Source organism: Sturnira hondurensis, unplaced genomic scaffold (genome assembly GCF_014824575.4).
Source record: "Sturnira hondurensis isolate 20B ecotype Veracruz unplaced genomic scaffold, ASM1482457v3 Scaffold0000925, whole genome shotgun sequence".
NCBI lineage: Eukaryota > Metazoa > Chordata > Mammalia > Chiroptera > Phyllostomidae > Sturnira > Sturnira hondurensis.
In genome coordinates, this window is record NW_028073556.1 from 424,717 (window position 1) to 438,135 (window position 13,419).

Genomic DNA, 13,419 nt, shown 5'->3' on the forward strand with positions numbered 1-13,419 from the left:
GAGAAACATTCCTGGTAGCTCCTCAATGAATATTTGTTAAATGAATACACTACTGTAGCAATTTTCAAAGGACTTTGTAATCAGGACTGAAGATTTCTCTTTAATATCAGTATTTAAAACCCAGTAACAATTGCTTTTTTCAATAACTATGGTATATTCTCTTATAATTATTTTTATTTGTTCCTTTTAGGTAACACAAAGTCAATGAATAAAGCAAATTATTCTGAAGTGTCTCAATCTGTGTTCCTCGAACTTTCTACCTATAGACCAGTGCAGCATTTCCTCCTGGCTATTTCTACAGTGTTTTGTGTAACAATTGTTTTAGAAAACCACTTTGTTGTGTTTACAGTGACTTTCAACAACCCATGTGCTTTTTTTGACCAACCTCTCATTCATTGATTTCTGTCTTTCTACTTTAATGGTTCCTAAGATGATATCTGACTTGTACACTGGATACAAAACCATATGCTTCCAGGGATGTGTTGTCCAGATGTTCATCCTTCACATCCCAGGGGGATCTGAGATGGTGCTGCTCAATGCCATGGCCTTATACCTATATGTGGCCATACGTAAGCCTTTTCACTGCCTCACTGTCATGAGCCCACAAATGTGCAGTTTGCTTCTTTTTGGTGCTTGGGTTATAGGCCTCACTTACTCAGTGGCCCAGCTAGCTTCTGTTATTAATTTCCTTTTTTGTGATCCTAATTAGATAGATAGCTTTTACTGTGACCTTCCTTGGTTTATCAAAGTTGCTTGCACAGTAACCTACAGAGTGGGATTCATGGTTACTGCCAACAGTGGGTTCATTTCCATGGGCACTTTTTTCTTGTTGAGTATCTCCTATATCTTCATCCTGGTCACTGGATGTAAACACTCTTCAGGTGGTTCGTCCAAGGCCCTTTCTACTCTCTCAGCTCACATCACAGTGGTGGTTTTGTTCTTTGGACCATTTATCTTTATTTACATGTGACCAATTCCCACAATGCCAGTGGATAAGTTTCTTGCCATCGTGGAATCTATGATTACATCCATTCTAAATTCCATTATCTACATATTGAGAAACAAAGATATGAAGGTGGCAATGAAGAGACTGAGTATTCAACTCCTTTATTTGAGGAAGATCTCTTAAATAACTCTCAAGGGCACAACTTACTTTGTAAATTGCAAGCCACTTCAAGTAATGCAAATGCATAAACAGTTATACAAAATTTGTTTTTTTCTAAAGACACCATTCATAATATTCAGAATAGACAATTTAATATGAAATTACATTGAATCATCTCTTTTTATTTAACTTGAATTTTTTTAATTTAATTCTTGTTCAAGTACAGTTTTCCGTCCTGCACTCCCATCCCAGCCCACCCCCCTGTGCTCTCCACCTCCTTCCCATTTCCACCCCCCTTAGTTGTTCTCCATGTGTCCTTTATCCTAATTTCTGTGAATCCTTCACCTTTTCCCCTGAAATTCTCTCCATATGATCTCACCTTTAACAGGAACTTAAAAAACAAAACAAACAAGCAAGCAAAATATGACCAAAGACACTGAAATTCAGAACAGGCTGACAGGGACTACAGGGGAGATGGGGAGTGAATCATCTCTCTTTTAAACAAGTCATTTGGCAACTGAACCCCAGAAAATGTTTGTGGGAAGTTGCTGAAAAGCATAGATTATAGACTTAGAATCTGCTGAAAGTATGATCTCAGACATCGGGCTGCCCAGATTCAGGTAAATTAACTTAGAGCTAATATACTCAAACTTTTAAGGGAACTATGAAATTTACAACTCTCCTCTGATTTAAATCCAGAATGTGAATATGCAAATTTATATATTTTTTCTGAAACACAAAAATGTGTGAGAAAGGTTTTAAACCCTGGAAAAAAGAACAGACAGAGTAAGGGAAGTGAAATAAATATAACATATGTAAGTTAGTGTAATAAGGGGAGATTGGCATAAATTAGGAGGGAGAACAAAAGGGAGAGCCTCAGAGATAATGTTTTATGTATTTGATCTGTGGCTACTAATCTCATCCTTGCCTTTCTCAATTCCAGTGGAATCAAGCCATCTCTGGTTGGCCACAGTCAGGGGCACTTTATACATGTTGGTTATNTGTGACCAATTCCCACAGTGCCAGTGGATAAGCTTCTTGCCATCATGGAATCTATGATTACACCCATTCTAAATTCCATTATCTACATATTGAGAAACAAAGATATGAAGGTGGCAATGAAGAGACTGAGTATTCAACTCCTTTATTTGAGGAATATCTCTTAAATAACTCTCAAGGGCACAACTTTCTTTGTAGATTGCAAGCCACTTCAAGTAATGCAAATGCGTAAATAGTTATACAAAATTTGTTTTTCTCTAAAGGCACCATTCATAATATTCAGAATAAACAATTTAATATGAAATTACATTGAATCATCTCTTTTTATTTAACTTGAATTTTTTTAATTAATTGTTGTTCAAGTACAGTTTTCCATCCCCCACTCCCATCCCAGCCCACCCCCCTGTGCTCCCCACCTCCCTCCCATTTCAATCCCGCTTAGTTGTTCTCCTTGTGTCCTTTATACTACTTTCTGTGAATCCTCCCCCTGCCCCCCTGAAATTCTCTCCATATGATCTCACCTTTAACAGGAACTTAAACAGCAAAACAAACAAGCAAGCAAAATATGACCAAAGACACTGAAATTCAGAACAGGCTGACAGGGACTACAGGGGTGATGGGGGAGTGAATCATCTCTCTTTAAAACAAGTCATTTGGCAACTGAATTATAACCCCAGAAAATGTTTGTGGGAAGTTGCTGAAAAGCATAGATTATAGACTTAGAATCTGCTGAAAGTATGATCTCAGACATCGGGCTGCCCAGATTCAGGTAAATTAACTTAGAGCTAATATACTCAAACTTTTAAGGGAACTATGAAATTTACAACTCTCCTCTGATTTAAATCCAGAATGTGAATATGCAAATTTATATTTTTTTTCTGAAACACAAAAATGTGTGAGAAAGGTTTTAAACCCTGGAAAAAAGAACAGAATAAGGGAAGTGAAATAAATATAACATATGTAAGTTAGTGTAATAAGGGGAGATTGGCATAAATTAGGAGGGAGAACAAAAGGGAGAGCCTCAGAGGTAATGTTTTATGTATTTGATCTGTGGCTACTAATCTCATCCTTGCCTTTCTCAATTCCAGTGGAATCAAGCCATCTCTGGTTGGCCACAGTCAGGGGCACTTTATACATGTTGCTTATTTCGCAGTTTTTGAAATTGCCACTTAATGTCTATGACTTAGTTAATTGATGGAAATTCTTTAAACATCAAATAAATGTTGATCTGATCTTTTCATGGCTGATATTATTATTATTATCCAACAACTACTCTGCCCAAATTGTTTGCAGATAATTTTTCTCTGGTAATTTGTACAACCCTTTTATTGCTCAAGACATAGGTCCAAGTATGTATGTGTACGTGTGTGTAATCTGTAGAAAATGTGAAGCTAATTTGATTTCTATTTACTTTGATAACCTGAGCCAAATTTGCTACTAAATTATGAAAAGATGAAAAGGCTTTATGTTTTGAGTATCTGTGATCCAAAATTCTTTCTGTATTCTATAACCAGTAATATTTTATAATTTTCCCATCCATAGTTATTTTGTTGCTTAATATTTATAATTTGTAATAGAGTCTAATTAGGTACATTAAATTAAAAGGACAAATACAAAGCCAGAGCCCTGCTTAAGGAATTTGTCATACTTCACTTTTGAAGGAAATGGAAGACTAAAGTTCTAAACTCAAAGATTCTGGAGGGTTAAGCTAATCAACAAAACAAACAAGCAAAATACAACAAGAGACATTGAAATAAAGACCAATCTGACAATAAGTAGAGAGGAGGAGGGAAAGAGATAATAGTGGATAATGGAGTGAGGGGTCAGCAAGGAACATGTATGGATACATGGACAAAGCCAAGGGGGGTGGGTTTAAGGGTGGGAGGTGGGGATGGATGGGGAGGGGGGCATGGTAGGGTGAAAATGGAAACAACTGTACTCGAACAACAGTAAAGAAAATTCTGGATGGAAAAACTGAATCGCCTGAAATCTTTCAGACTGAAGAGAAAGCAATCTGCTAGAATCATAATCAAAGCCTGGAGGAAATACATCCAAGGAGCAGGCAAAAATGAGAAGGGTACTGCATCTTATAAAAACTACAATGCAGATTCAAATAAGCTCAGTACTTGATTGAATAGGGGTGATTTCACCTTATACTTTTATGCCTCATAAAGGAAAGATAAAAAGTTTCTGAAGAAATATGTAAGTCAGAGCTATATAATCTTTTACATAGGATGTCTGAAATTCATAAAATAATCATGAAACATGGAAAGAAGCAGGGATATGTGCTCATAATTAAAAGGAAAAGAGTTCATTGAAATAACCACAATCATAGTTACAAAGGCTGGCCAAATTTCTCAAATCATTTTGCATTCAACAGTTAATAAATGATTACTGACTATAAGAGAATTGATATAAAACTTACATTTGGAGATATACATGATTTTTATATGTGAATTGAGGAGTGCTTCCCAGTACCAAGGTCAAATGTGGTTAATTTAGAGAGCTTACAGCAGATATTCTGGTAATGTAAGTCCCTGAAATACCCACATAAATCCATATGCAACACTGTAGTCTCTTAATGACATTCTCAATCTCCTTGTTCCTTGAGTTGAAATGCCTGAATGTAGGAGAGGTGTGGTGACCTTACGAAATACAGCAAGAAACTTGTCCACCCAGGTGATGCTGAGTGGCCATTGTGTATTGGGTAGTGTAGGTAAAGAGAACCTTAGATGCCCCATCCTTAGAGAGAAGGCAGACAGTAAACAGAATATAAGAGTAAGCTACTGGCATCTGTACAAAGCAGATGGTTGCCAGTACGCCACTGTCAGCATTTATCGGCATTTCTAGAATATAAGTGTCCATGCAGGCTAGCTTTATCATGAATGGAGTATAACAGAAAAGGCTATCCAATTCCCTGTGTCCACAGAAAGGGAGCTTCATAATCATAGCTAGTTGGCTTACTGAATGAACAAAGCCAATGATCAATGATGTCATCACTAATGCAATATACATTCATTTGTTCATAATGTTGCAGTAATGAAATGGTTTGCAGATGGCCACATAATGGTTGCAGGCCACTATGACAGAAGCAGCACCATCTCACCCCCTCTAAAGAAATGTGCAAAGAAAATCTGAGACATATAGCCTCCAAAGGATATGGTCTTGTTTTCCTTGAGAAAGATCATTTTAGGGGTAGTGACTGAGGAAAGGCAGAAATCAATTAATGAGAGATTGACTAATGGGAAGTATATAGGGGAGTGGAGATGAATATTAGTGATAATTAGGAGAATAATGATGCTCTTGCCTAAAATGGCAATCCAATAAAAAAATATCACTAAAAGAAAGGCCTGGAGCTCCCATGAATTACAAAGTCCAAGAATATGCTTTTGGACACCACAAACTGGTTAACTTCTTCCACTTAGTCCAGTTTGTTCTAAACTCACCTGAAGAAAAAACATGAAATTCGATTTTTTGAGTAAACAGTATATAAATCAAGAGGATTTCTTACACATTTCTGATGGAAGTGTTTACCAGTACAATCGTGTTGGAAAAAGCTTGGCCTTACATTGTAAAGTTTGACATTCATACATTCTATGGCCCAGCAATTTCATTCCGTTTAAATATCCAAGGTAAATCCTTGCATTATAATAATGCCTGTAAAGAGGCAATGTAATATTACTGAGAAGTATGACAACTAAAGTAAAACTATATATAGTGATATAGATTTTTCCAAGGTATTATAATAAAGGGGGAAAGTCCAACGTGGATCCATTTGGCATAATTTTTATAAAGCAATTGAAAAATACCAGTAGGAACTTCTGGCCAAGATGGAGGTGTAGATGGAAACACTGTACCTCCTCACACAACTGAGTTTAAAGACAAGAAAATTTTAGAAACAAAAATGCAGCCAAAACACAGAAAATTGAACTGTACGGAAGTCCGAGAACAATGAACTATTCATCCAGACTGATAACAGGGGCGGAGTCAGTGTCTGGAGAAACAGGTCCTGCAGGAAAAAGTGGCCAGATGGATCCAGGCACACAGGCAGCAGTTCGCAGATCCCGGGCATGGGGAGGCAATGGGCCGACCCAGTGAGGGTACCAGGTGGCTGGCTGACCATGGTCACACATTCACACTCAGATAAACCAGGCAAAGGAGCGAGCAGTGAGACAGACCATGCAGGTAAGGAACCCAGCGATGGGAATTAAAGCCTAAAAGCACCAATTGAAAAAACTTTCGGGCTCAAGGGGCCAGGAGAAGCTCCCAGGCTCACAGAAAGTTTGTTGGAGAGACCCACAGGGTCCTAGAGGGTGCACAAACCCACACACTTGGGAACCAGCAGCAGGGGGACCCAGTTTGCTTGGGAGAAGCAGCAGAGGGGATGGAAATCCAAGAGAAACCAGAACAAATGCCATCTCTGATGGCACTTGCCCCTCTCTGATGCCGCCCCCACATACAGTATTACAACCCAGCAACTGGGTCACCAGGCCCTGTTGAACACCTAAGGCTCTGCCCCTCATACATAACAGGTGCAAACACACCAAACATTATGACTCAAGAACAGCTCAAAGCCCCAGAGCCCATAATTCTAAGTGACCAAGAAATAGCCAAACTTTCAGATGCACAGTTCAAAACACTACTGATCAGGATTCTCACAGAACTGGTTGATTTTAGCCAAAAATTAGAGGAACAAATGAAGGGTAAACTAATTGAAATGAAAGGAAATGCACAGGAAACCAACAGTGATGGAAAGGAAACTGGGACTCAAATTAAGGGAGTAAACCAGAAGGAGGAAAAAACTGACCAAATAGAAAAAAAAGAAGAAACAAGAATTCAAAACCATGAGGAGAGGCTTAGGAACATCCAGGACATCTTTAAACATTCCAACATTTGAATTATAGGGGTACCAGAAGGGGAAGAGGAAGAGCCAACAAGTGGAAAACTTATTTGAACAAATAATGAAGGAGAACTTGCCAATCTGTCAAGAAAATAGAATTGTAGGAAATCCAGGAAGCTCAGAGAGTCTCAAAGAAGATGGACCCCAGAAGGAACACACCAAGGCACAGCATAATTACATTACCAAAGATTAAAATGAAGGAGAGAGTTCTAAAAACAGCAAGAGATAAGGGGACAGTCACCTACAAAGGAGTACCCATCAGACTGTCAGCTGATTCCTCAAAAGAGACCTTACAGGCAAGAAGGTACTGGAAAGAAGTATGCCAAGTCATGAAAGACAAGGACCTACATACAAGAGTTTTCTATCCAGCAAAGCTTTCATTTAGAATGAAAAGGCAGATAATGTGCTTCTCAAATAAGGTCAAGTTAAAGGAGTTCATCATCACCAAGCCCTTATTATATGAAATGTTAAAGGGACTTATCTAAGAGGAAGGAGATAAAAAACATGAACAGTGAAAGGACAGCAAACTCACAGTTATCAACAACCACACCTAAAACAAAAGCAATCAAAGAGGACAGCTAGATCAGGAGTGAAACCATAGAAATGGAGATCACATGGAGGGTTAGCAACAGGGGAGTGGAAGGAAGATAAGTGGGGAGAAGGTACAAAGAATAGGTAGCATAGGCAGTAGGTAGAAAATAGACAGTGGGGAGGGCAGTATGGGAAATATAGAATCTAAAGAACTTGTGACACGTGGACATAAACTAAAGGGGGGAAGGGTGGGGGAGGAGTGTGCAAGGTGGAGGGAAATGAAGTGGGGGAGGAAATGGGACAACGGTAATGGCATAATAAATAAAGTATATTAAAAAGGAAAAAAAGAGAAAAATACCAGTATACTCTTTAGGAACATGTATGAATAATAAGATTATGTACAAAAAGAGAAGCTATAAGATGTAAGCAACCTCATTTGTGAGAAGGCCAAGGGGCAGCATGAGCATAGACACATAAGCAGGTGTATATTATTATCAATCAATTAGGGTTCGTATTTGCTCATGTTTTCATAGGTATAAATTTATTAGTAAATAAACAAAGGAGCAGAAATGCTGATGGAAAAATGTTGAGAGTATGTTTTGAATCAAGGATTATAATCAACTGGATACTGCAGACCTGAGATAAAAGAACATTTTTACTGACATTTTCTCTGGGGGCTTTATGGAAGAAAAAATGGTTTCTATATATAAATTTGAAAAACTGAAATAATATTTAGCATATTATTGAAGGTTAGTGATATTTCATTAATGAATAAATAAATCACTCAGTCAGTTAAAGAATTGATATTAATACTAATCTTGCCAAAGTGACAAAATATCTTCACAAACAAACATAGCTAACTAAGTAGAAGGGCAGATAAATCCAAGGGAAGGTGGTTAACAATTAGTGAAAGAATAAAGAAAGGAGAAATTATGAGCACATGGAAGAAATTTTCTCTGTTCATGAAACTGAAAGCTTTGTAGCCTGTAAGAAATTACTCTGTAGCCTGAGGTATACCTCAGCCACAGTGAATCCTAAAGTTCAGTCTTGAATATTGAACTCTGAGATGTGTTCAAAAGCCTTTATGGAAGACATGATCGAGGACCAAAATAAGATAGCTTCTGAGAAACTAAAATACGGAAATCTCTGCAATTACTAAAATGATCCAAAAATCTGTGATTAACTCTGGGAGAGAAACTGCATCAAGTTACTTGAGAAAAAGAAATTTTTGTTTACAAATGAGAAGGCCCTTGGCCCCTGAGGCTCTGGCTACACATTTTTAGAGTTAGGTAAATCCTCCCCTTTCCAACATGTCCATAGGAAGCTTCTTTCATTCAGTCTCATATTCCTTAGCCTGATATGCCATGATTTTTCAAATATATGTTCTCCCACACAATCTGTCAGGTGACTTTCTTTTGTGATAGCAGAGTGTATCACATATACAAATTAATTAGAGTTCTTTTTTTATATAATTTCCTTTGTAATATTAAGGTACTTTAAGATTGTGTTACAGAAAAGCATATTTCTTTTGTCAATCACATTATAATCAGATCTGTATTCAAATCATTTTAAGTTTCCATTTTTGCCATTTAGGAAGAGTCATTGATTTATCCTCATGTATTTGCACATATGTTACATCTTCGGAAAGATCCACATAAATGATTACAGTACTCTAAATCCAATGTTGCTGTGAAAAAATTTCAGATCACATTTTTTTAAGATTTTTTAAAAATTAATTTAATTATTTTTCAAGTACAGTTTTCTGTCTATTACTCCCACCCCCCCGTGCTTCCTCCTCCCTCCCATTTCCACCCTTCTTAGTTGCTGTCCATGTATCCTTTATATTTTTCCTCTAAATCCAAACTTTGTCTTTAAATGACTTACTTTTTACTATTTAAATTATTTTAAAAATCTAACAATCTTATTAAGCTGGAAAATAGCTCTATATACTTCTTCCTCTCTTTTAACTTTTTTCTCTTTCCTAATTTTTTCTCCTTTTCCTTTTTTTCTTCTCCTCCTCCTCTTTTACCTCTCCACTCTCCTTCTTCCTCCCCTCCTCCTCCTTTTTCTTCTTTTTTTTTTACAAATATCTCAATTTTAGTGTCTTTGCCTCAATAGATCAATAATCTCCAACAGCCATTACTAAGTTCTTGATGACTGGTGTTCATAGCCTTTTATCAAAGTTGGGAATTGGTATATAGTTTCTTTTTAAATTTATGTAACTCAGAGCTATGCAAAACACTTTGACTCACTGTTTCATAACCACGGTAACAATCCTACTCATTTTACTGCTGGAAAAACCAAGCTAACAAAAGATAAATGCTGAAAGTAACACAGTTAACAGAGGACTTCTTAGAGTTAGAAAAGAATATTGGTTTTGGGAAGAGTTTAATTTGGTTGAGAAAAAATATTTCTATGAATCAAGAAAAAATAATAAAATTCTTCTTAAGAATCAATGTTCTTTTCATATGTCTCTGGGCCCTCAATATGTCCTTCTTGAAGAAGTATCTGTTCAGCATTTTTGTCCATTTTTAATTAGGGTGTTTGTCTTCCTGGAGTGCGGTGTGTGAGTTCTTTATATATTTTGGAGATCAAACCCTTGTACAAGGTATCATTGGCAAATATGGTTTCCCATAGAGTTGGTTCTCTTTTCATTTTAATGCGGTTTTCCTTAGCCATGCAGAAGCTTTTTATTTTGATGAGATTCGATTTGTTTATTCTTTTCGTTATGTCCCTTGGTCTAGCATCACTAGCCATCAGAGAGATGCAAATTAAAACCACAATAAGGTACCACTTCACACCAGTGAGAATGGCCATCCTAAACAAATCAACAAACAACAAGTGTTGGAGAGGGTGTGGAGAGAAGGGGACACTAGTGCACTGTTGGTGGGAATGCAGACTGGTGCAGCCACTGTGGGAAACAGCATGGACTTTCCTCAGAAAACTAAAAATGGGACTCCCTTTTGACCCAGCAATTTTACTGCTGGAATTATACTCTAAAAACCCTGAAACACCAGTTCAAAAGAACCTATGCATCCCAATGTTCATAGCAACACAATTTACAATAGCCAAGTGCTGGAAGCAACCTAAGTGCCCAACAGTAAATGAACGGATCAAAAACCTATGGTACATTTACAAGATGGAATACTACACAGCATGAAGAAAGAAGGAATCCAACCCTTTGGGACAGCATGGATGGATCTGGAGAACATTATGCTAATCAAAATATGCCAGGTGGCAAAAGACAAATACCATGTGACCTATAGGTCCACCTATAAGTGGAACCTAATCAACAAAACAAACAAATGAGCAAAATATAACCAGAGAGGGAGAAACTAAGAACAAACTGACATAACCAGAGGGGAGGTGGGAGAGGATAGTGTGGAGAAAAGGGTGAAGGGTTTTCAGGAAATTGTATGCAGGACACATGTACAAAACCAAAGAGTGGTAAGATCAAGGATGGGAAGTGAGAATGGCTGTGGCGGGGAGTGTGGAAGGAAAATGGAGACAAGTGTACTTGAACAACAATAATAAAATAATGAATAAAAGTATGAGTATTTGCATTAAAAATGTTAAGTTACATATGCTTCCCCAAAAGATGGTTTATTCATCTCCCTATCAGAGGTGTCCAACCTTTTGGGGTCTCTAGGCCACACTGGAAAAGGAAGAGTTGCCTTGGGCCACACATTAAAGACATTGTGACATGCAATCACAAAATAATCTCATAAAGTTTTAAGTAAATTTATGATTTTATGTTGGGCTGCATTCATAGCCATCCTGAGCTGCATGTGGCCCTTGGACCACAGGTTGGACACTCCTGATAGTGAAGGTTAGTTCCTTCAATCCAGTGTGTCTCAGATGGGACAAATCTGCTCCCTAGATGACAGGCAAAATGTCGGGATAGTTTCAATTTTTACCACTGAGGAGATTATACTGGCATCTAGTAAGTGGAAGTCAGGATTGCTGCTAAACAATCTGTAGTAACAAGAAAACTCCCCACAGCAAAGGATTTTATGGCCCCAACCTTGAGAAGCCCTGTTTTAACCCAAACTGGGATTTTGTTAGGTTTAAACTGATTTACAGCCTTTGTAAGACCCAGTGTATCTCTTTTTCATCCATATAAATAGACCTCATGGATTAAAATTAAAGCCTGATGTATTGTTAGGACTTCTGGTTCACTTACATAAGACTTATATTTAGAAATAATGGAAGTGGGCACACAGACAATGCAAGACTTCCATTTTGTGTGGGGATGTCTAGTAGTACTGGAGCAACTCTGCAGTACTTTCAAGTGCTGTGATCCTAGAACCAGCAGTAAAAAAAAAAAAGACTTCTATATTTCTTAGCTCCACAATTGCTATGAGGATAGTAACTACCTATATATACTAATTTGTTAGTAACGTCTTGAGATTTGTTAATGGTTGCCAAATCAAAGACTACTCTTACAGCCCTTTTCATGACTTTGTAAATACCCAATGTCTTGTATTATTTCCTTTTTAACAAATAACAAGATTGGTTTGGTTATCTGTAACCAAATAATGACTGAGACACCAAATACCTATCTTCACTGCATTCAGGGTGAAAAGATTTTTGATAAACTTAAATTTATCTCTAACACTTAAAAATAACCATTACTAATGATGGTTATTAACTTAATCATCCCAAAAATTAAAATATAAAGTTAAATTGTTCTGATAGCATTCCAGAGAAGATAACAACTTTCTTTTCCACCATCCACCAAATTAAGAAAAATTTCGGTATTTAAGTGTCCATAAGAAATAAATACTTAACATGACACTTTCTACTTAACGTTATTTTAATCTCTTTATTCAGAATCTTCAGGCTCTTGCCTTAAGTCAAATGAGAAACATTAGGTAACTATTTTTGTTTCCTGTCCTCTCTTTGAAGTTGGAATAAACCGAATTCTTACAAACACCTAAAATGTAAGATTTTGTTCATACCAACCTCTCTAATTTCAATTCCTGCCACTTTCACACTCATTAATTGCACTGCAGCTACTCTATTCCTCTTTATAACCTTCAAATATACCAAGCTCATAGTGTCTTTGTGTCCTTGTACTAGTCATTATCTCTGCCCAGAAATTTCTTGTCCCCAGGTAATTGCATGGCTGTTTCTTTCAAGTCATCCCAATATCAGCTAAACACCATTCAATAAGACCTTGCTTATCAACCAAAAGTCAACTAACTACCATCTTCCAGCCAAATTCTAGCATAATATTATTTTTATTTGTTTCAAAGCACTATCTCTTTTTAATACTATGTTTTCTTTTTCAAGCTAATAGTGGAACCTGTCTCAATCCACTTGAACGTAGCCACAGGAGACTGCAAATTTTACCTGTCTTACTCAGACACTTAAAATAGTGCCTGGAAACTAGAAGTGCTTAACAAACACAATAACTGCTAAATGACTGAGTGATTCAGTGTATAACAAATCAATGATTTAATTAATTCAAACTAGATTTTCTCCTTCTCATTCTTCAGTTCCATTCAGAAAACTGTGTGCTGACTCAACAACCTCCTCATGGATGCTTTAACTTCCTGGTTGCGAAAGGTATAAATCACAGGATTCAGCAAAGGAAAAATCACTGTGTGAAAGAAAGAAACTACTTTGTCAGCTGGGAAAGCTATGAAGGGACGAGTGTAGATGAAGATGGCAGGTCCAAACATGAGAAACACAATGATAATGTGTGTGGTGCATGTGTAAAGAGCCTTGTTCTTCGCTTTAGAGGACTGTCCCTGTACCCGGCATAAGATCACTGCATAGGATGCTAGAAGCCCCAAGAAGCACAGGAGGGTGAGCAGGCCACTGTTGGAGACCATCAGGAGCTCCACCACAAAGGTGTCTGTGCAGGCCAGCTTGATGA

The 13,419-nt window shown here is 37.3% G+C and overlaps 2 pseudogenes; one reads left to right on the plus strand and one right to left on the minus strand.

Annotated features, from left to right (window-relative positions):
• Nucleotides 1-204: 204 nt before the first annotated feature.
• Nucleotides 205-1,129, plus strand: LOC118994736 (olfactory receptor 4F6-like; annotated as a pseudogene).
• A 3,468-nt stretch (nucleotides 1,130-4,597) lies between these two features.
• LOC118994613 (olfactory receptor 4F4-like) lies at nucleotides 4,598-5,524 on the minus strand (annotated as a pseudogene).
• Between the last annotated feature and the right edge of the window lie 7,895 nt (nucleotides 5,525-13,419).